Raw genomic sequence first — 14,290 nt, 5'->3', positions numbered from 1 at the left:
ATGGGCAGCATTCCAGTCTGCAGAAAGGTGACATTTTTTAATTCTCAAAACATAAATTATTTTTTACACATTTGTTGAATTGCCTGATTTAAATTGCCTAAAGTCATGACATGATTTAATCCTGATAAATACACGTAAAACACCTTTTAACTTTGTTTTTAAAATAAGTTCATGAATATTTTAGTATTTAGTAGTTTAGCTTGTATTGCATATTAACAGAAATGCAAGTTTAATAACAATTTGAAAATTGAAATACACCATACAGTATTTGATACTAATGGAGTAACTATTAGTTCTATAATTATTTGTGAATAAGCATCAACAGCTGCTGCTCTAAGTATTCCTTTAATACATCAGTGAGTAATGACATATAAAGAACAACTAATGTTTAGTGGCTATGATTTCTTTGAATTGCACTGAATTTAAATTCTGCTTCTCCCAAATCAAATTCTTCTCAAATATACCTGTGTACAGCTGAAGTGCTTCAGGTGCTATGAAGTGTGTTTTAGCTCTGAGAATGTATTGCAGAGCATATCTGCAACCCAAATGCAACAGATAGCAAAGCGGTTCAAGTGTGGTTCTTATCCTACTGAAGACACCTGCTCCCTTTCCTGTGACTTAACACTCATGTAAAAGCCGTCTGCTGTCCCTAATTACCTGTCTCATGTATTGGCTAATGTGCATACTCGATTTTCTCTGGGTTTGACAGATTCCTCCCACACTCTAAAGACATGCAGATTAGGTTAATTGATGACTCTGAATTGTCCGGATGTTTAAATGGGAGCGTGAATGGTTGTCTGTCTCTGTATGTGTCCTGTGATAGTCTGGCAACTGGCAATCCCAATGTCAGCTGGGATCAGCTTCAGCCACCCCACAACCGTGAACAACACAAGCGGTTAAAGATAATGAATGGATGGATGCGTATACTGGCTCAAATTGAATTTTGAACACTGGATATTTTGACGGTATATTGGAGTGGTCCATTTAATCCATGTTTAAATCCTACACATGAATCTCAAACAATGGGAAAAACTGAAAGCAGGAGAGAAAGACTGGTAGAGATTGTTTAAATTTGTTTATATCAAAGCAATTTCTTGACCACTTTCTCTTCAGGGCATATGAAACAGCCAACTAAACCATATAAGTGATACCCATTTAAAACAACGTGTGGGAGTATAGCGAGATTTGAACTTAGCAGAAAAGTAGAAGTGTTTACCCAGCATGACATGGGAGAGCATCGGAGAGGTCTGCTATTGCAGGTCGGTCACAAAACAGTCCAGAGGGACATGCTCGGCATGCATCAACTCCCCTCAGTCCATGTGAGATGGAAAAAGAGCCTGCGGGGCACGGAAGTGGATAGCCAGTGCCAGCGGGGCAATAGTGACCTGGAGGACAAAGGTGGCCTCTGGTAGAGTTTCCCTGAGAAAACATTAAAATATGTTGGTATTTGCGTTTGTATTTTTGGTGGCATCATTTCCTAAGAGGGCATATTAGTGTAAAGAATGCATTGCGTGCAGGCAAGTATACTAATGCCCTGAGGACTTTCGAGGCTGACATGTTTTTTGCACCCAGCATTATAAAAATGCTTGATGGAACGCAAAACATGTGAAGCGGGATGTTGCCATTATATCAAAACCAATGCAATTGGAATAGAAATCTCAGCAATAAGCTAATATTCCTTCTTGATTAGGCAATATGTCTTGTGTAACATTTTTGGCCTATGGGGGATATTTAAAAATGCTTCTGGAGTGACCAAAATGGGGAGCAGAAATGTGTTCAGTAAAATTTCTGGTAAATTTCAATATTTTTGTGAGCCAGTGGGAATTCAGGCTTGATGGTAGTGTGAGAGGAAAAATGATTAGTCATAAACACCATCAATAACCATATCTGATTAAATTTAAATGCGACCATTTTTTATATATCTTGTGTACAAAGTTGACATTTCTTGCTAATGAGGCCTTTAGAAAATAGATAATGGGCAAAAAAAAATGGAGAACAGGAATCATTAATATTCACAGACAATTTTCTCCTCAGATCCTGTTTTCTTCAAAGAATTATTAGGTGAAAAGTCACGGGGTCACTGATATTATTCGAAATTTAAAGACCTAACCAACATCACCAGGTTGCAGAACAACAGAGAAGCAGAACAAAACCTGAAACTCAGTAGCGTTTGGGCTGGTTGATCCAGCAGGACAGAAGTATCCGGCCTCACAGAGTCCAGTCGGCTGTGACAGACCAGGTTGAGAGCAGAACATTCCTGCAGGAAACAGCCGCAGAATAAAGGTATCATCATACAGATTTCAAACAGAGTTACTTGACTGTACACACGTCTTTTTTTGTATTAAGGTTTAGTTTATGATGACTTAGAACAAAGAAATAAAGAAAATCCTTTCCACACCGGCAGGGCAGGCCAGGCAGGCGTTAGGATTGGAGACTCCGAGTCGGTTCTGCACAGTACCAGAAGGGCAGGGGAACTCTCGTCCTAGTGTCAGTCCTGGAGGACAGAAGTGTCCAACGGGACACAAGGCAGGCTGTATTGTACCTTTAACTGAGCCACAACAAGAATAATTCAAAAACACAGATGATATCAAATGAGACCAATTAAATGACTTCCATTAGCTGTTCCTATTTTACCTCAAGATGTTTTAGATTTGCTTTAATTAGTCATACCACACACTTCCCAAAGTGACTTTGGACAATCCCCACAGAATGGGTGTGAATTTGTTGCCTTTAATTAAAAAGTCAACATATGGACTCGTGAATGTTCTGCACCTATAGCTAGCCAATGATGTCTGTCCTTTCGACAAGGTGTGACCATTGCCCTTATAAAACATGTCCTATGGCTGTGCTGCATGCTAATCATTTGTGACTACTGCTGGAAAATCAATTACAATCACTATCTCTAAGTCGTTGAATATTACATGTAGAAAAAGGCACATGCTTTTGCAGAAGATATCTCTCAGACAATTCATGTTTCCTACCTTGACAGTAGTACCCAGGTGGACATCTAGTGCAGTTATCTTGATGTGTGTTGCCTGTTTCAGAGCTAAATGTTCCTGCAGGACAAGGCATAGGGACGAGTGTCCCTCTGGAGCAGAAGAAACCAGCTGGGCACAGAGCCATGTCTGCTCTGCTAGAGCCCCAGTCGCAATAAAACCCTGCCCAGCAATCCCCTAGAGCACAAAAGGGGAAACAACACACACAAATGGAGGATATCTTTAAAATGCATCAATTCAAAATAAATTGCAGTAGACATGAGAAACCTAAACATTAATTTTAGGTGTATTTCATTTAATCTACCTGCTCTTAGCCCCCGCTGGCAGAAATTCCCGGGTGGACAGAGAGATCCAGTTCTGTTGTCATTTGGGTTCGGCACTGTGGCACCCATCAGACAAAGAAATCCAGCAGCACACGGCCCTGAAGGCTCAACCAAACCATCAGACCCACAAAACTGACCCGCTGGACACACGAGGCACTCACCTGTCAACACAGATTTACAGCCTTGACTTCAGTTCAAACAGAAAAAAAGCTACCTGCCAGTTGCATCAGTCATATCTCTGACATGGTTGCACACTGTGAAAATTTGTCATTGAGTAAACTAAATTTGGAATGATCATTTCAAAACAAAGAAAGAAGTTTTGTGAGTCTTGAAAACAGTTTTATTTTAGTCCACACGGTTCAGATTACCCTGCCTCAATGTTCTTTCTGTAGTCCAAAGGAAAGTCAGAGAGTGTTACGCCACTAAACATCTGTCCTGATAAGTAATTTAATCTCCAAATCACTCAAATCAAGGAACTTTCACTGGTGCTCCTCTTTCACAGGTTTTTTTAAATTTTTTACCTGTGGTGGTGAGACCGTGACTGGGGCTGTAGGTGCCTTTGGGGCAGGGAAGAGGTTGACTGTCTGGACTCTCCCTGGGACAGATGTAGCCAGATGGGCAGGGCAGAGGGCTGGAGAGTCCAGTGGAGCTCCCTCTGGTGGGACTGGTACTCGGGTACGGGCAGTGGAACCCAGGAGGACAGGGATTACACTCTGTTTGGCCCGACAAATCCTGGAACCAGCCTGGCAAAGACATTCAAACAGTGAGTGAATGTATACAGTCAAATAAAATTCAGTTTTGCAGAGTTGCATTCATACAGACGAATGTATTGTTCACCAAGAGGGCATGTTTTGCAGTAATCTTTGCTTTTTCCTCCAGTCTCATTTTGGTAAAAGCCCACTGGACAAGGTGAGGGTACAGCGCTGCCCTCCGCACAGTAGTGGCCTGCTGGACAAACACTTCCAGAGTCACTTGACATCGGGGTAGCAGTCCGGGATCCCTCGAGACAGTAGAAACCTGGGAGGAAACACTTCCATAAACTTTTTGGAAAGCTACGCTTGTACAGCAAGTAGGCTGATGCATCACACAAACACACATCTTCAGTGTTATATGTGACCTGGCAGGCAGGGCCCGGAGACTGCAGAGAGGCCGGTCTCTGAACAGTAGAAGCCAGGACTGCAGCTACGACACTGCGACTCATCCACGAGCCTGCTCTGCTTACTGTCAAAAGATAAAACAACTATAAACCGCAGAAGTAATCAGGGGATTTCATGTCATTTGGATAATAATTTCTCAGTATTACATTACAGAAAACACTTCATGCCACTACCTACCTTAATCTCCCGTTTCATTACACCTTTATATGTTATACTATATAGGTTGAACATGAATCATCATTAATGTCTAGGATTTTTTTTACATCTTCAAAATGTCAAATATTACCACTCGACGTATGTATAGTCACCATGTACTGTGTTACTGTAGTTTGGAAATTCTTATAAATATTAGGGTTTTTGATAATTATAGATATGAAAGTGCTAAGTATAGATAGAGAGAGAGCGATATTGCAGGATATTCACCTGAATGTTCCTTTTGGGCATGGTTTTGGTACAGAAGTCCCCACAGAGCAGAAGAAGCCGGGAGGGCATGGGAATCCAGTCAGATTATCTAGTGGTGAAGATTCAGAAGCTCCGCCAACACAAATAAACCCAGCAGCACATGGCCCACTGGGGAAAGTCCTCCCTTTAAACAAATATCATTCAAGCAACGTTTTAATCACCCCACGAACAGAGCAGCAATTTACCGCTAATTGTTTCCTGAATATTAAATACTAAAAGCCCGATAGATGTGAGAAATACATAAACAACTGATCAGAGTGAGTGGATGCATTGTACCTGATCCTTTGCAGTACATCCCCGGGTCACACAGTGAGCACTGCCGTTCCTCAACCAGTTCTGGCATGTTTCCATAAGTTCCCGCTGGACAGGGATGATGATTTGCTGATCCACTGGGACAATAAAAGCCTCTCTCACATGGAAGTGGATGAGTCACTCCTGATGTACAGGTACGGTACAAAATAAATTGGTATGTTAAGGTATTTTCTTAGATTAAATCTAAATGTCAAATACAATCATGTTCCCAGTCACCCGACAATATGTCCGCCCATCAGCTTTACCTTGATCTCTACAATAGAAACCAGAAGGGCACGTCTCACAGCTGCCCTGGCCTTGTCTTAGCTGGTAGCTGCCTGGGAGGCAGGCTGTCTGTCTGACACTTCCCTGTAGCAACAATTTAATTGATTTTATTATATTTAATATCTGGAGAATAACATACATCATCAGGCATAACCATGGTGAAACAAAAACAGTGAAGCCTGAGACAGACACAACACAGGAAATAGACTGAGAACGTTGAAAAAAACTTGAAGAAAACAGTAATTGACTACAACAACTAAAACACCACCAGTGAGTCAGAAGCCTCATTCAGAGACATTGCACACAATATTTAGTCATTAAAACCGAAAATAGCTTGAAGACTAATACTGGATGGCTGACCTTCTCACAATAATGTCCCATTGAGCAGACATGCTGTTGTGGTCTCTCAGAGCTCTGTCCCTCAGGACAGTAGTAGCCTTCTGCACACTGGCCACTTGGCTCAGCTCTTCCTCTCTGGTGGCAGTAGTGACCTGGAGGACACTGCTGGCAAGCCTCCACTGTAGACCCACCAAGAGAACCTGATGGATAGCATGCAATATGCATATCAATTGGAAATTAATTCATACATTGATATACTTTTACAAGTCTTGAATTGGTTTGTGTTTTCTCTAACACAGTGTACACAGTGTTTGCTGACATGCAAATAAACAAACATAACAAAACCACTAAGATAGATGTTAATTTGATGCAAAGTACATATCTATTCCCTCGTTGGATTCTAATTCATAAACACACAAAGGAGCTACAAAACATTTTAATAGGATTCGTGTTGATCGCCGCGAGACAAGAATACAATTATACAATTAAACCACTTTGTGATTGAATTTATTCATAGGCGCCCAAGGGAAAGGAAAAAGGCTTCAATGGAAGTTTTCACATTCCTCTGCATCACTGAACTGCAAAGAGAGACATCGGTTCATGTAAGGGCATTAGCCGGAAAAACTGACATTGTGTGCAACAAAAAGGATTAGGTATTATATGGTGTCTCATTACTCACTCATCATTAATTCATAGCCACACTTGATCTACTGCCTCTCAGATGTACGTCTCTTCCAACCAGTCAAGTTCCCATTAACATCAGTGTCTCTCCAAAATCTCCTTACTTCATCATTTTATCCCATTAGACTTTTGTGTGAAAATGTCATAATATGCGTAAGGATCCTTAAGTTATGGCCAATAATGTGTTTTGTAAAGTAATGGAGACCTTGACATTTGACCACTGAATTCTGAACAGTTTAGGTTTGTTAGGTTTGTTCCAAAGGACAAGCAGAAAACTGCTGCTACAGCTGTCGCCGGCACAGAGGCATAAAAGAGCATAATTACATCGATAAGATTAATAGGTTAATCTTACGAATGTAGCTTTATTACAAACGAGCAAAATCTCACTTTTTATGGTTCCAACAGGACAGGGCAGAGGAAGAGGAGCTCCAGGGGGGCAGTAGTTTCCTGTGGGGCAAGAGCTGGCACGGGGGTTTAAAGAGCCTTTGGTGCAGTAATATCCTGCAGCACAAGGTCCTGTGGGGGCATCTTGACCAGTGTGGTTACAGTAAAAGCCAGCTTCACAGGGCTGGGGGTAGGAAGAGCCCATAGGACAATAGAAACCTGTACAGCCACAGAAAGTATCAATGAAATACATTTACTTTAGCAAGACCAAAAGTCTAATCAGGAGGATTACTGTTGTTCTACTACCCCACCATTCCCTCAAGACATGGAAGGTATTTTTAAACTCTGACCCACCAGATCTTATAAGTATTTACTTTGCAGAACAAATTTGACTCTGTTCCTTTGCTTTTTCGACATCAGCTATTATTTCATTTATTAGTATTTATTTCAACTGTTTTATGTGCGTCATCACCTAACCATCTGCAGCTCCACAAGAAGGAAGTCCATGACTTCATTTAGGGACATTTGAACCATCAAGATTAGGTTATTTTTTTGAATAACCATCAGCAATTAACTTGCGCTGCCTTTAAGAGTTACTGTATCATGAAGATAATTTCATGATTGGGTCTAACTGATGAAGCCATTTCTGTAATTCTTGATTGATACCTAATCCAACTATACATGAAAGAAAAAAGGAGGCATTTATTCTTCTACGGTGTCTGGATTTAACATTTCAGTCATCATTTAAATGTTGAAATAAAACCAATATGAAGTGGTACCAAAGCTAAGCTGGTATATGCTAGACGGACTGGACAGACCAGAGAAAAATCAATCACATGTCACATCTATTTCCGGAAATGGACTGCCATGTTATGAGCAAGAAAGATAACATGTACGCCTGAGGGAATGATCAAAGTTTCGGTTCAACTCACACACATTCCTTGTCAGGTTATACCCACCCTTAGGGCATATATCTCCTCTGTAGGTGGAGCAGCTATAATGTGGATTCTCGGGGCATGGCGGTGAGTGAGTCACAATATGGTTTGAGTCTGCCTGTGGCGCCGTTACCGCTTCGATCCAGCTCGCGTCTCTCCCTATAATAGAATGTTGCAGATAAAGCATGAAAGATGTCTGAATTAATATCTTTGTCTCACAGGGAGGAAACCAGAGAGGAGCCACTCTTCTCTTTCTAAATGCTGATTTAACAGTTTAGACTGCCAAGGGAACAACATATCTTTGCAATGTAACACTGTAAGGCAATGATTAATTGAAAAATACTTGAGGGGAAGGTCAAGCTGTAAGGTGTCGCTTTATGGGACATTTATCACAACATGTAAGGCTCTGTGCGCTAGTTGAATAGTTTGAAGAAATTGATTCACCGCCCTTTCAAGGGAAGCATTTATTGTGTTATTGCAAACTGAAGAAACACATAGTTTACCAGTATTTTTCCTGGACTTATTGAAGCAGGGCAGATTGTGAATCCAGAGGGCAGTGTCTGTCTTTGTGATATAAACCTCCAGTATTTCACAAAGACAGCTGAACAAAGAGGCTCGAGGTGTGGGGCTATCTGCACCTCCAGAACAGAAGAAACCTGCAGCGCACAGACCTGACACAAGGAAGCATTAGAAACCAAGCACATAGGTTTATCAATTTCATTGTGATCTTAGCTCATCACTTCATTATGTATTATTTTAATCTCTGGGGGAAACAATTGTTAATGTACTGAAACATAAAATGTTATGGATTTTACACAATTGGCCATCTATACTCATTAATCAATTATAAGAAGAGTTGCCCTTTACATGGTGAAATCCCCCACCTGTCGGCTGTGAGCCTCCAGGATTAAGGCAGTATTCCCCCGGGGGGCAACGGTGGCAGTGAGAGCGGGCAGAAGCTCCAGGCTCTGGGAGGAAGCTCCCAACAGGACAGGGATTGGGAGACCCACTACCCTGAGGACAAAAGTGTCCCACTGCACACACATCTCCATAAGGCTGGGAGACAGGAGAAGGCTCAGTGGATCCCAGGGAACAGAAATGTCCTGTGGTAGATAATCCGATTAGACATCATACTGACAACATAGCAACATTCAGGGGAAACTGTGGCATAATACATAACGGAGATACAATCTTATAGCTCTATTCTCTGACACCATTTCCCATGGTGATGCCAGACTATCAAACCTGGTCTGCAGGGTCCAGATGGCTCTGTCAGAGCACTACGGTTACAGAAGTAGCCAGCGGGGCAAGGGGAGCAGTCAGTTAGGGACGTCCTGCCAGCTGACGGACTGACACTGCCCACCGGACACGGTGATGGCAAAGATGAACCCTGAGTACAGTAGAAACCTGGCCAAGGTGGTGCATGTCATTGTAAACTTTAGTTCACCTTTGTTTCTTTGTGTACACATATAAGTGCATGTGTGAGTTTTTTAATTACCTGGTGGGCAGGTGCTACAAGTGGACTGTCCAGAAAAAGATTGAAAAGTGCCAAGGCTACAGATGGCCGGCTCAGCACTACCATGTGGGCACGCATGGCCAGGTGGGCATTGACATCCTGCAACACAATCAGATAAAGAAAAGTTAAAACTGTCATCTGGACCCGCCTTTTTTTTTTTTTTACAATAAAAACAACAGAACTATGAATATAAACTATTGTACACATCCTTTTAAATACACATTTGTGGCCAATATCTACAAAAGAAAGCATGGCCGATGTATTTCACCAAGCTCAACACGGTACCATGGAAACAAGGCAATAAAAAAGAGAGCCACTCTGAGCAGTGTTCATACTATTATGAAACTCCTGCTGTGGAAGGTAAGAAGAGAAAGCAAGCTCAGCAGACGGTGACCTGACTGACAGCAAGGAGTTGGAGACTCAATAGGTTCTGGACCATTTCAAGCTCAAATTAGCAAAATGTTTTCTCAATGTAAGACAAAAAGGGTCTCGGATATCTTTCAATGAATCTCCAGGTGTGCATGTAATACAAGAAGAGGAAAGCTCTTTTGTGTCATAAGATTACGTAGGATTTGTAAAGTAATTATTGAGTTCTGTTACACTTCCACATAAGCATTTGCTACACCAGGTACAGAGGAGCAGTCTTAAACAATGCAAACAATCCAGTAGTTAAACTTCTAAATTGTCTAATATATGAAAGAAAACTTTCTTGTCCGTTATATTTTAAACTTAATGCATCACAGAGTAATTGACAAGTTGAAATGGACCAAAAGAAATAAAACACTGTCGCTTTCATTTTTTCAGATAAACTTAAGTATTACGTGCTCCACCTCCAATTTCTTAAGCTAAATGAACAATAACCAAATGGGACATCAGAAAATGCTTCGCAACAAACCTGAAAACAGTCCTGTTTTTCTTAGGTTGATATTAAGGAGATACATGGTGTTGATAGAACAAAACCAATGTCACATGGAACATGTTGAAAATGTGATTCACTTTATTTTAAACTATATTGTCCATCCCCTTTGGGTGAGAATGTGAAATAACATTTAAACGAAAAACTGCACAAAGGCCCAACCTTTTACAGTGTAAAGTAACCTGACCTGACCCCTGATGATGTGTACCATACCTGGCTGATGTCCAGACACTGATCCTGGCGGACAGAACCACCCCGGAGGACAGAGGAGGTTGGCAGCACTCTGAGCCCAGGAGGGGCAATAAAAACCCGGGTAACAAGCTTCACAGTCAGCCTTAGACTCAGCCGTAGACCTCCCGAGGAAAGTGCCTATGTGGAGGAAATACATGTTAATGTAACTAAAGTAAGTACTCTACTTCATTTTCACAGATACAGATACAGAACACAGATATAAAATAAATAGCATCGTATAATAGTGTCATATATATATATATATACACACCATAGATGGCTCAAATGTTTCACTTGGTTAAGTAGCTAACCGCAGCTGACCGTTATGACAGTTTCATTGGGCTTCCATTAGGTTTTACAACCACCTCCAAGGTTCAAGATACATCAAAGTGTTATATTGAACCTTTGAGGACTTTATGGAACTGTACACCGCATTTAGAGGAAATGCAAAAAAACCAAGAGGTCAGACACATCGCTAAATCAGTTAATCAATGGGACACTTGTATATACCTCTGTTTAGGAACATGTTCATAATACATGGGGAAAAAAGGATTTCCACTTGTTTCAGACCTCTATCTGAAAATGTTGGATTTCTACCTGGAGGACAGGGGCTTGGCTTTGCACTCCCTTTAGGACAGTAGTGGCCTGCAGGACACACACCACCATTAAACTGACCCAGGGTGGCATCGCCAGGAAGTAGGGATGGCGATGTGGTATCTCCTGTAACTGAGACAATAGACCTTTATTGGATGTCATTACTCATTAGGTCAATGAATGAAATAAAAGGCCAAAGACATTTTCTGCAATCTCAGGGAAGCTTCGGGGACTGGTAAATGTTCTGCAGAGACCTCTCCAGCCTTGTGGAGTCAAAGGTCAGAAACATATTGAATAAAAAACAGAAGTGCATTAAGGGAAAACTGCACAGCACAGTATTTTTTTAAGCTTGTGTCAATGTTTTTTATTACAAAATACCATGTCTAAAATGCTGAATGGTGCACTCAGTAGAAAGCATATATCTGTCAGCTGTGTCTGCAATAACCTCTGCTGTATTGTGTGAAGGAATGAACACAACCCACAATTCATACAAGACACATCATACAATTGAGCAAAAACAGGATTACACTCACCAAGCTGTGGCTGAGTGGTGCAGATGTACTAATCAGTGTGTTTACTGGTTGTTCTTTTAGCAGTTTGCCAAACACAACATCCAAAAACACCAAAAGTAAGTGCACTCAGCTGTGTTATCCACAGCAGCAGTGAGTAGCAGGTACTAAATAGAGTCATCAGGAAGTCAATGGCAGTATAAAAGAGGCAATAAAAGGTGTTTTGAAAAAGTGTGAATCAATGCAACCATGAAAGGTCCTTGAGCATGCAGACATAACTGGCCACCCAAAATATGATGCAGTTTACTGCAGCAGATTGCGATAGTACAGACAGAACGATACACACTCTCAGGGGACACGCACGAGCGACCGGTCGCATGATCCTTCTGAAAGAGGTAACAACTAGTTGCCTATGTTGTCATGGACTTTTTAAACATTTTTTTAAAGGGCAAGTGGAGTCTGCCTGTTACCTGTGGTGTTACCCCAAGGTGTGGCCGTTCTGGAGCCCTCTATGCAGTAGAAGCCTGGGTTGCAGGGCCCAGATGGGGAGGACAGGCCAGACTCAGAGCAATAATGGCCAGGCAAACAGGACTGGCAAACTTCTATAGAAACTGCCGCTGGAACAACAACAATAGACCTCAAATAGTTAAGCTAAATAATACAAAAAAATACATGATTCCACTGTTTTTAGTAATTGTTTTCTGATTAAGGAGGAAGGGAATTATTTAATTGATTACAAAGATTCACAACAACCGTCCCTATGCCTTTAATTAAGTCAGCCCATTATGTTCAAATGTCACCAAAAGTGTTTTAGCGTTCTCGGTTACCGTGCATCGAGCTGAAGGTGCCTGCCGGGCAAGGAACCATATAGCTGATACCCTGGGGGCAATAGGACCCTGCAGAGCAACGGCCTCCCGTTGGGCCCTCCTCTGGCTGGGCAGAAACCGAACCATGGATACAGAGGTAACTAGGGGCAGCACGATAATGAAGACAGAGATGATGGGGAGGGAGATGTGGGAAGAAGAAAGTAATAGATGAGAAAGACAGAGGGAGACAGTGCTTAGGGAAGGTTTAATTATAGACTAGGGTGACAGAATTAAACAGAAAGATGATGTTATATCTTTCATAGTCTATATGGGAACATAATGAGGAATGCGTTGAGTTTGCCCATTTACCCAGGAGAGCAGACCCCAGTGGGAGCAGCAAGTCCAGAGGAACTGCAATACCTCCCTGGAGGACAGAGCTCACAGCCCGACTGATTGGACAACCCCATCTGCCTGCTGAAGGCACCAGCTGGGCACGGGAATGCTACACCAGACTGCGTTCCTGTAGATAAATAGTGTATAACATCTACAGATGGTCCAGGACTAAACATCACTGAACAATTTGTGAAAGCCGTCTTTATCTTGATTATACCCTATCATGTACATTTGCATAATTAGAAAGCCATTTACTAATACAGCCAGTTAATCAGGAGTACACACAAAATGAGCTGTAGTCAACAACGTATTGCATGCAATCGATCTCACTGAGCCCGAAACAGAACTTTTATGTGTCCCATATTTATATATAATGTTGTCTGATGACATTGTACATTTGTCACAAATTTGTTAGAATAGCTGCATAAGTGTATCCTACCTGGTGGGCAATAGTGTCCTTTGGGGCACAGCGTGGGAGACACATGCCCAGTGTCAACATCCACTGTGCCAGCACAGTAAAATCCAGCTGGACATTTAACACACTCTGCCTGTGGAGGGGTACATTACGCACATTGTTTTGTTTTACACGGATTAAATACATAATTACAACTACAGGGGTTTATAAATATCACTAAAGATGATAACTTTTTATGCTTGTGTTGAAGGTGACGAAAACTAAACAATGAATTGTGTACAGTTTACAAATGCTGACGATGCATATTTGTAGACTATCTTCCACACCTGTCCGTGTAAATCTTGGAAAGTCCCCGGCAAGCAGGGTACCGGTCTATCAGATCCAGGTGGACACATGTTTCCAGGTGAGCAAGGTATAGAGGCCTGCTGGCTGCTGTTTTCTCTGCCTGGACAGTAAAAGCCAGCTGGACAGATATGAGAAGGGAAAGAGAGCCCTCTGGTGACACACATGAAACCTGGAAAAGAAGAAAAGAGATCATTGTTAAGCAACCGCACACATCGTGTAAATGGATTAACCTTTGATAAATCAAGTTATGTAATGGAAGCTTTATCTTCTGGCATATACATAATTAAACACGAGAAAATGCTAAATGAATTTGCTCCAACCTGGAGGACAAGGCAGACAGTCGGAGTGATAACTGTTTCTGTTTTTGTTGCTGTAATGTCCTATGGGACAGGGCAGTGGTGCAGAGGAACCCTGGGGACAGTAATGACCTTCAGGACATCTGTCACCTGTCGTCCCTCCATCCTGTGGTGTGGGTGACCAGGCCCCTGAGAGACAGTAGTACCCTGCATCACACTGGCCTGATGCAACACTCTTCCCAGGCGACAAACAGAAGTAGCCTGGTTTGAAAAAGAGGGGTGCGGGGAAGTAGAATATAAAAGTTACCCTGAATTACCCTGCCAAACACAAAGTGTACAACAGGCCCTTCCTACTGTGTTAATCTAATATGCAATACATCTTGTGATTATTTTGCTGCTTTTGGTTACAGTTTTTT

This window comes from Clinocottus analis, unplaced genomic scaffold (assembly GCF_023055335.1).
Source record: "Clinocottus analis isolate CAN_PGR_092001 unplaced genomic scaffold, fCliAna1.0.p SCAF_2, whole genome shotgun sequence".
Classification (NCBI taxonomy): domain Eukaryota; kingdom Metazoa; phylum Chordata; class Actinopteri; order Perciformes; family Cottidae; genus Clinocottus; species Clinocottus analis.
This window is presented reverse-complemented; position numbering follows the sequence as displayed.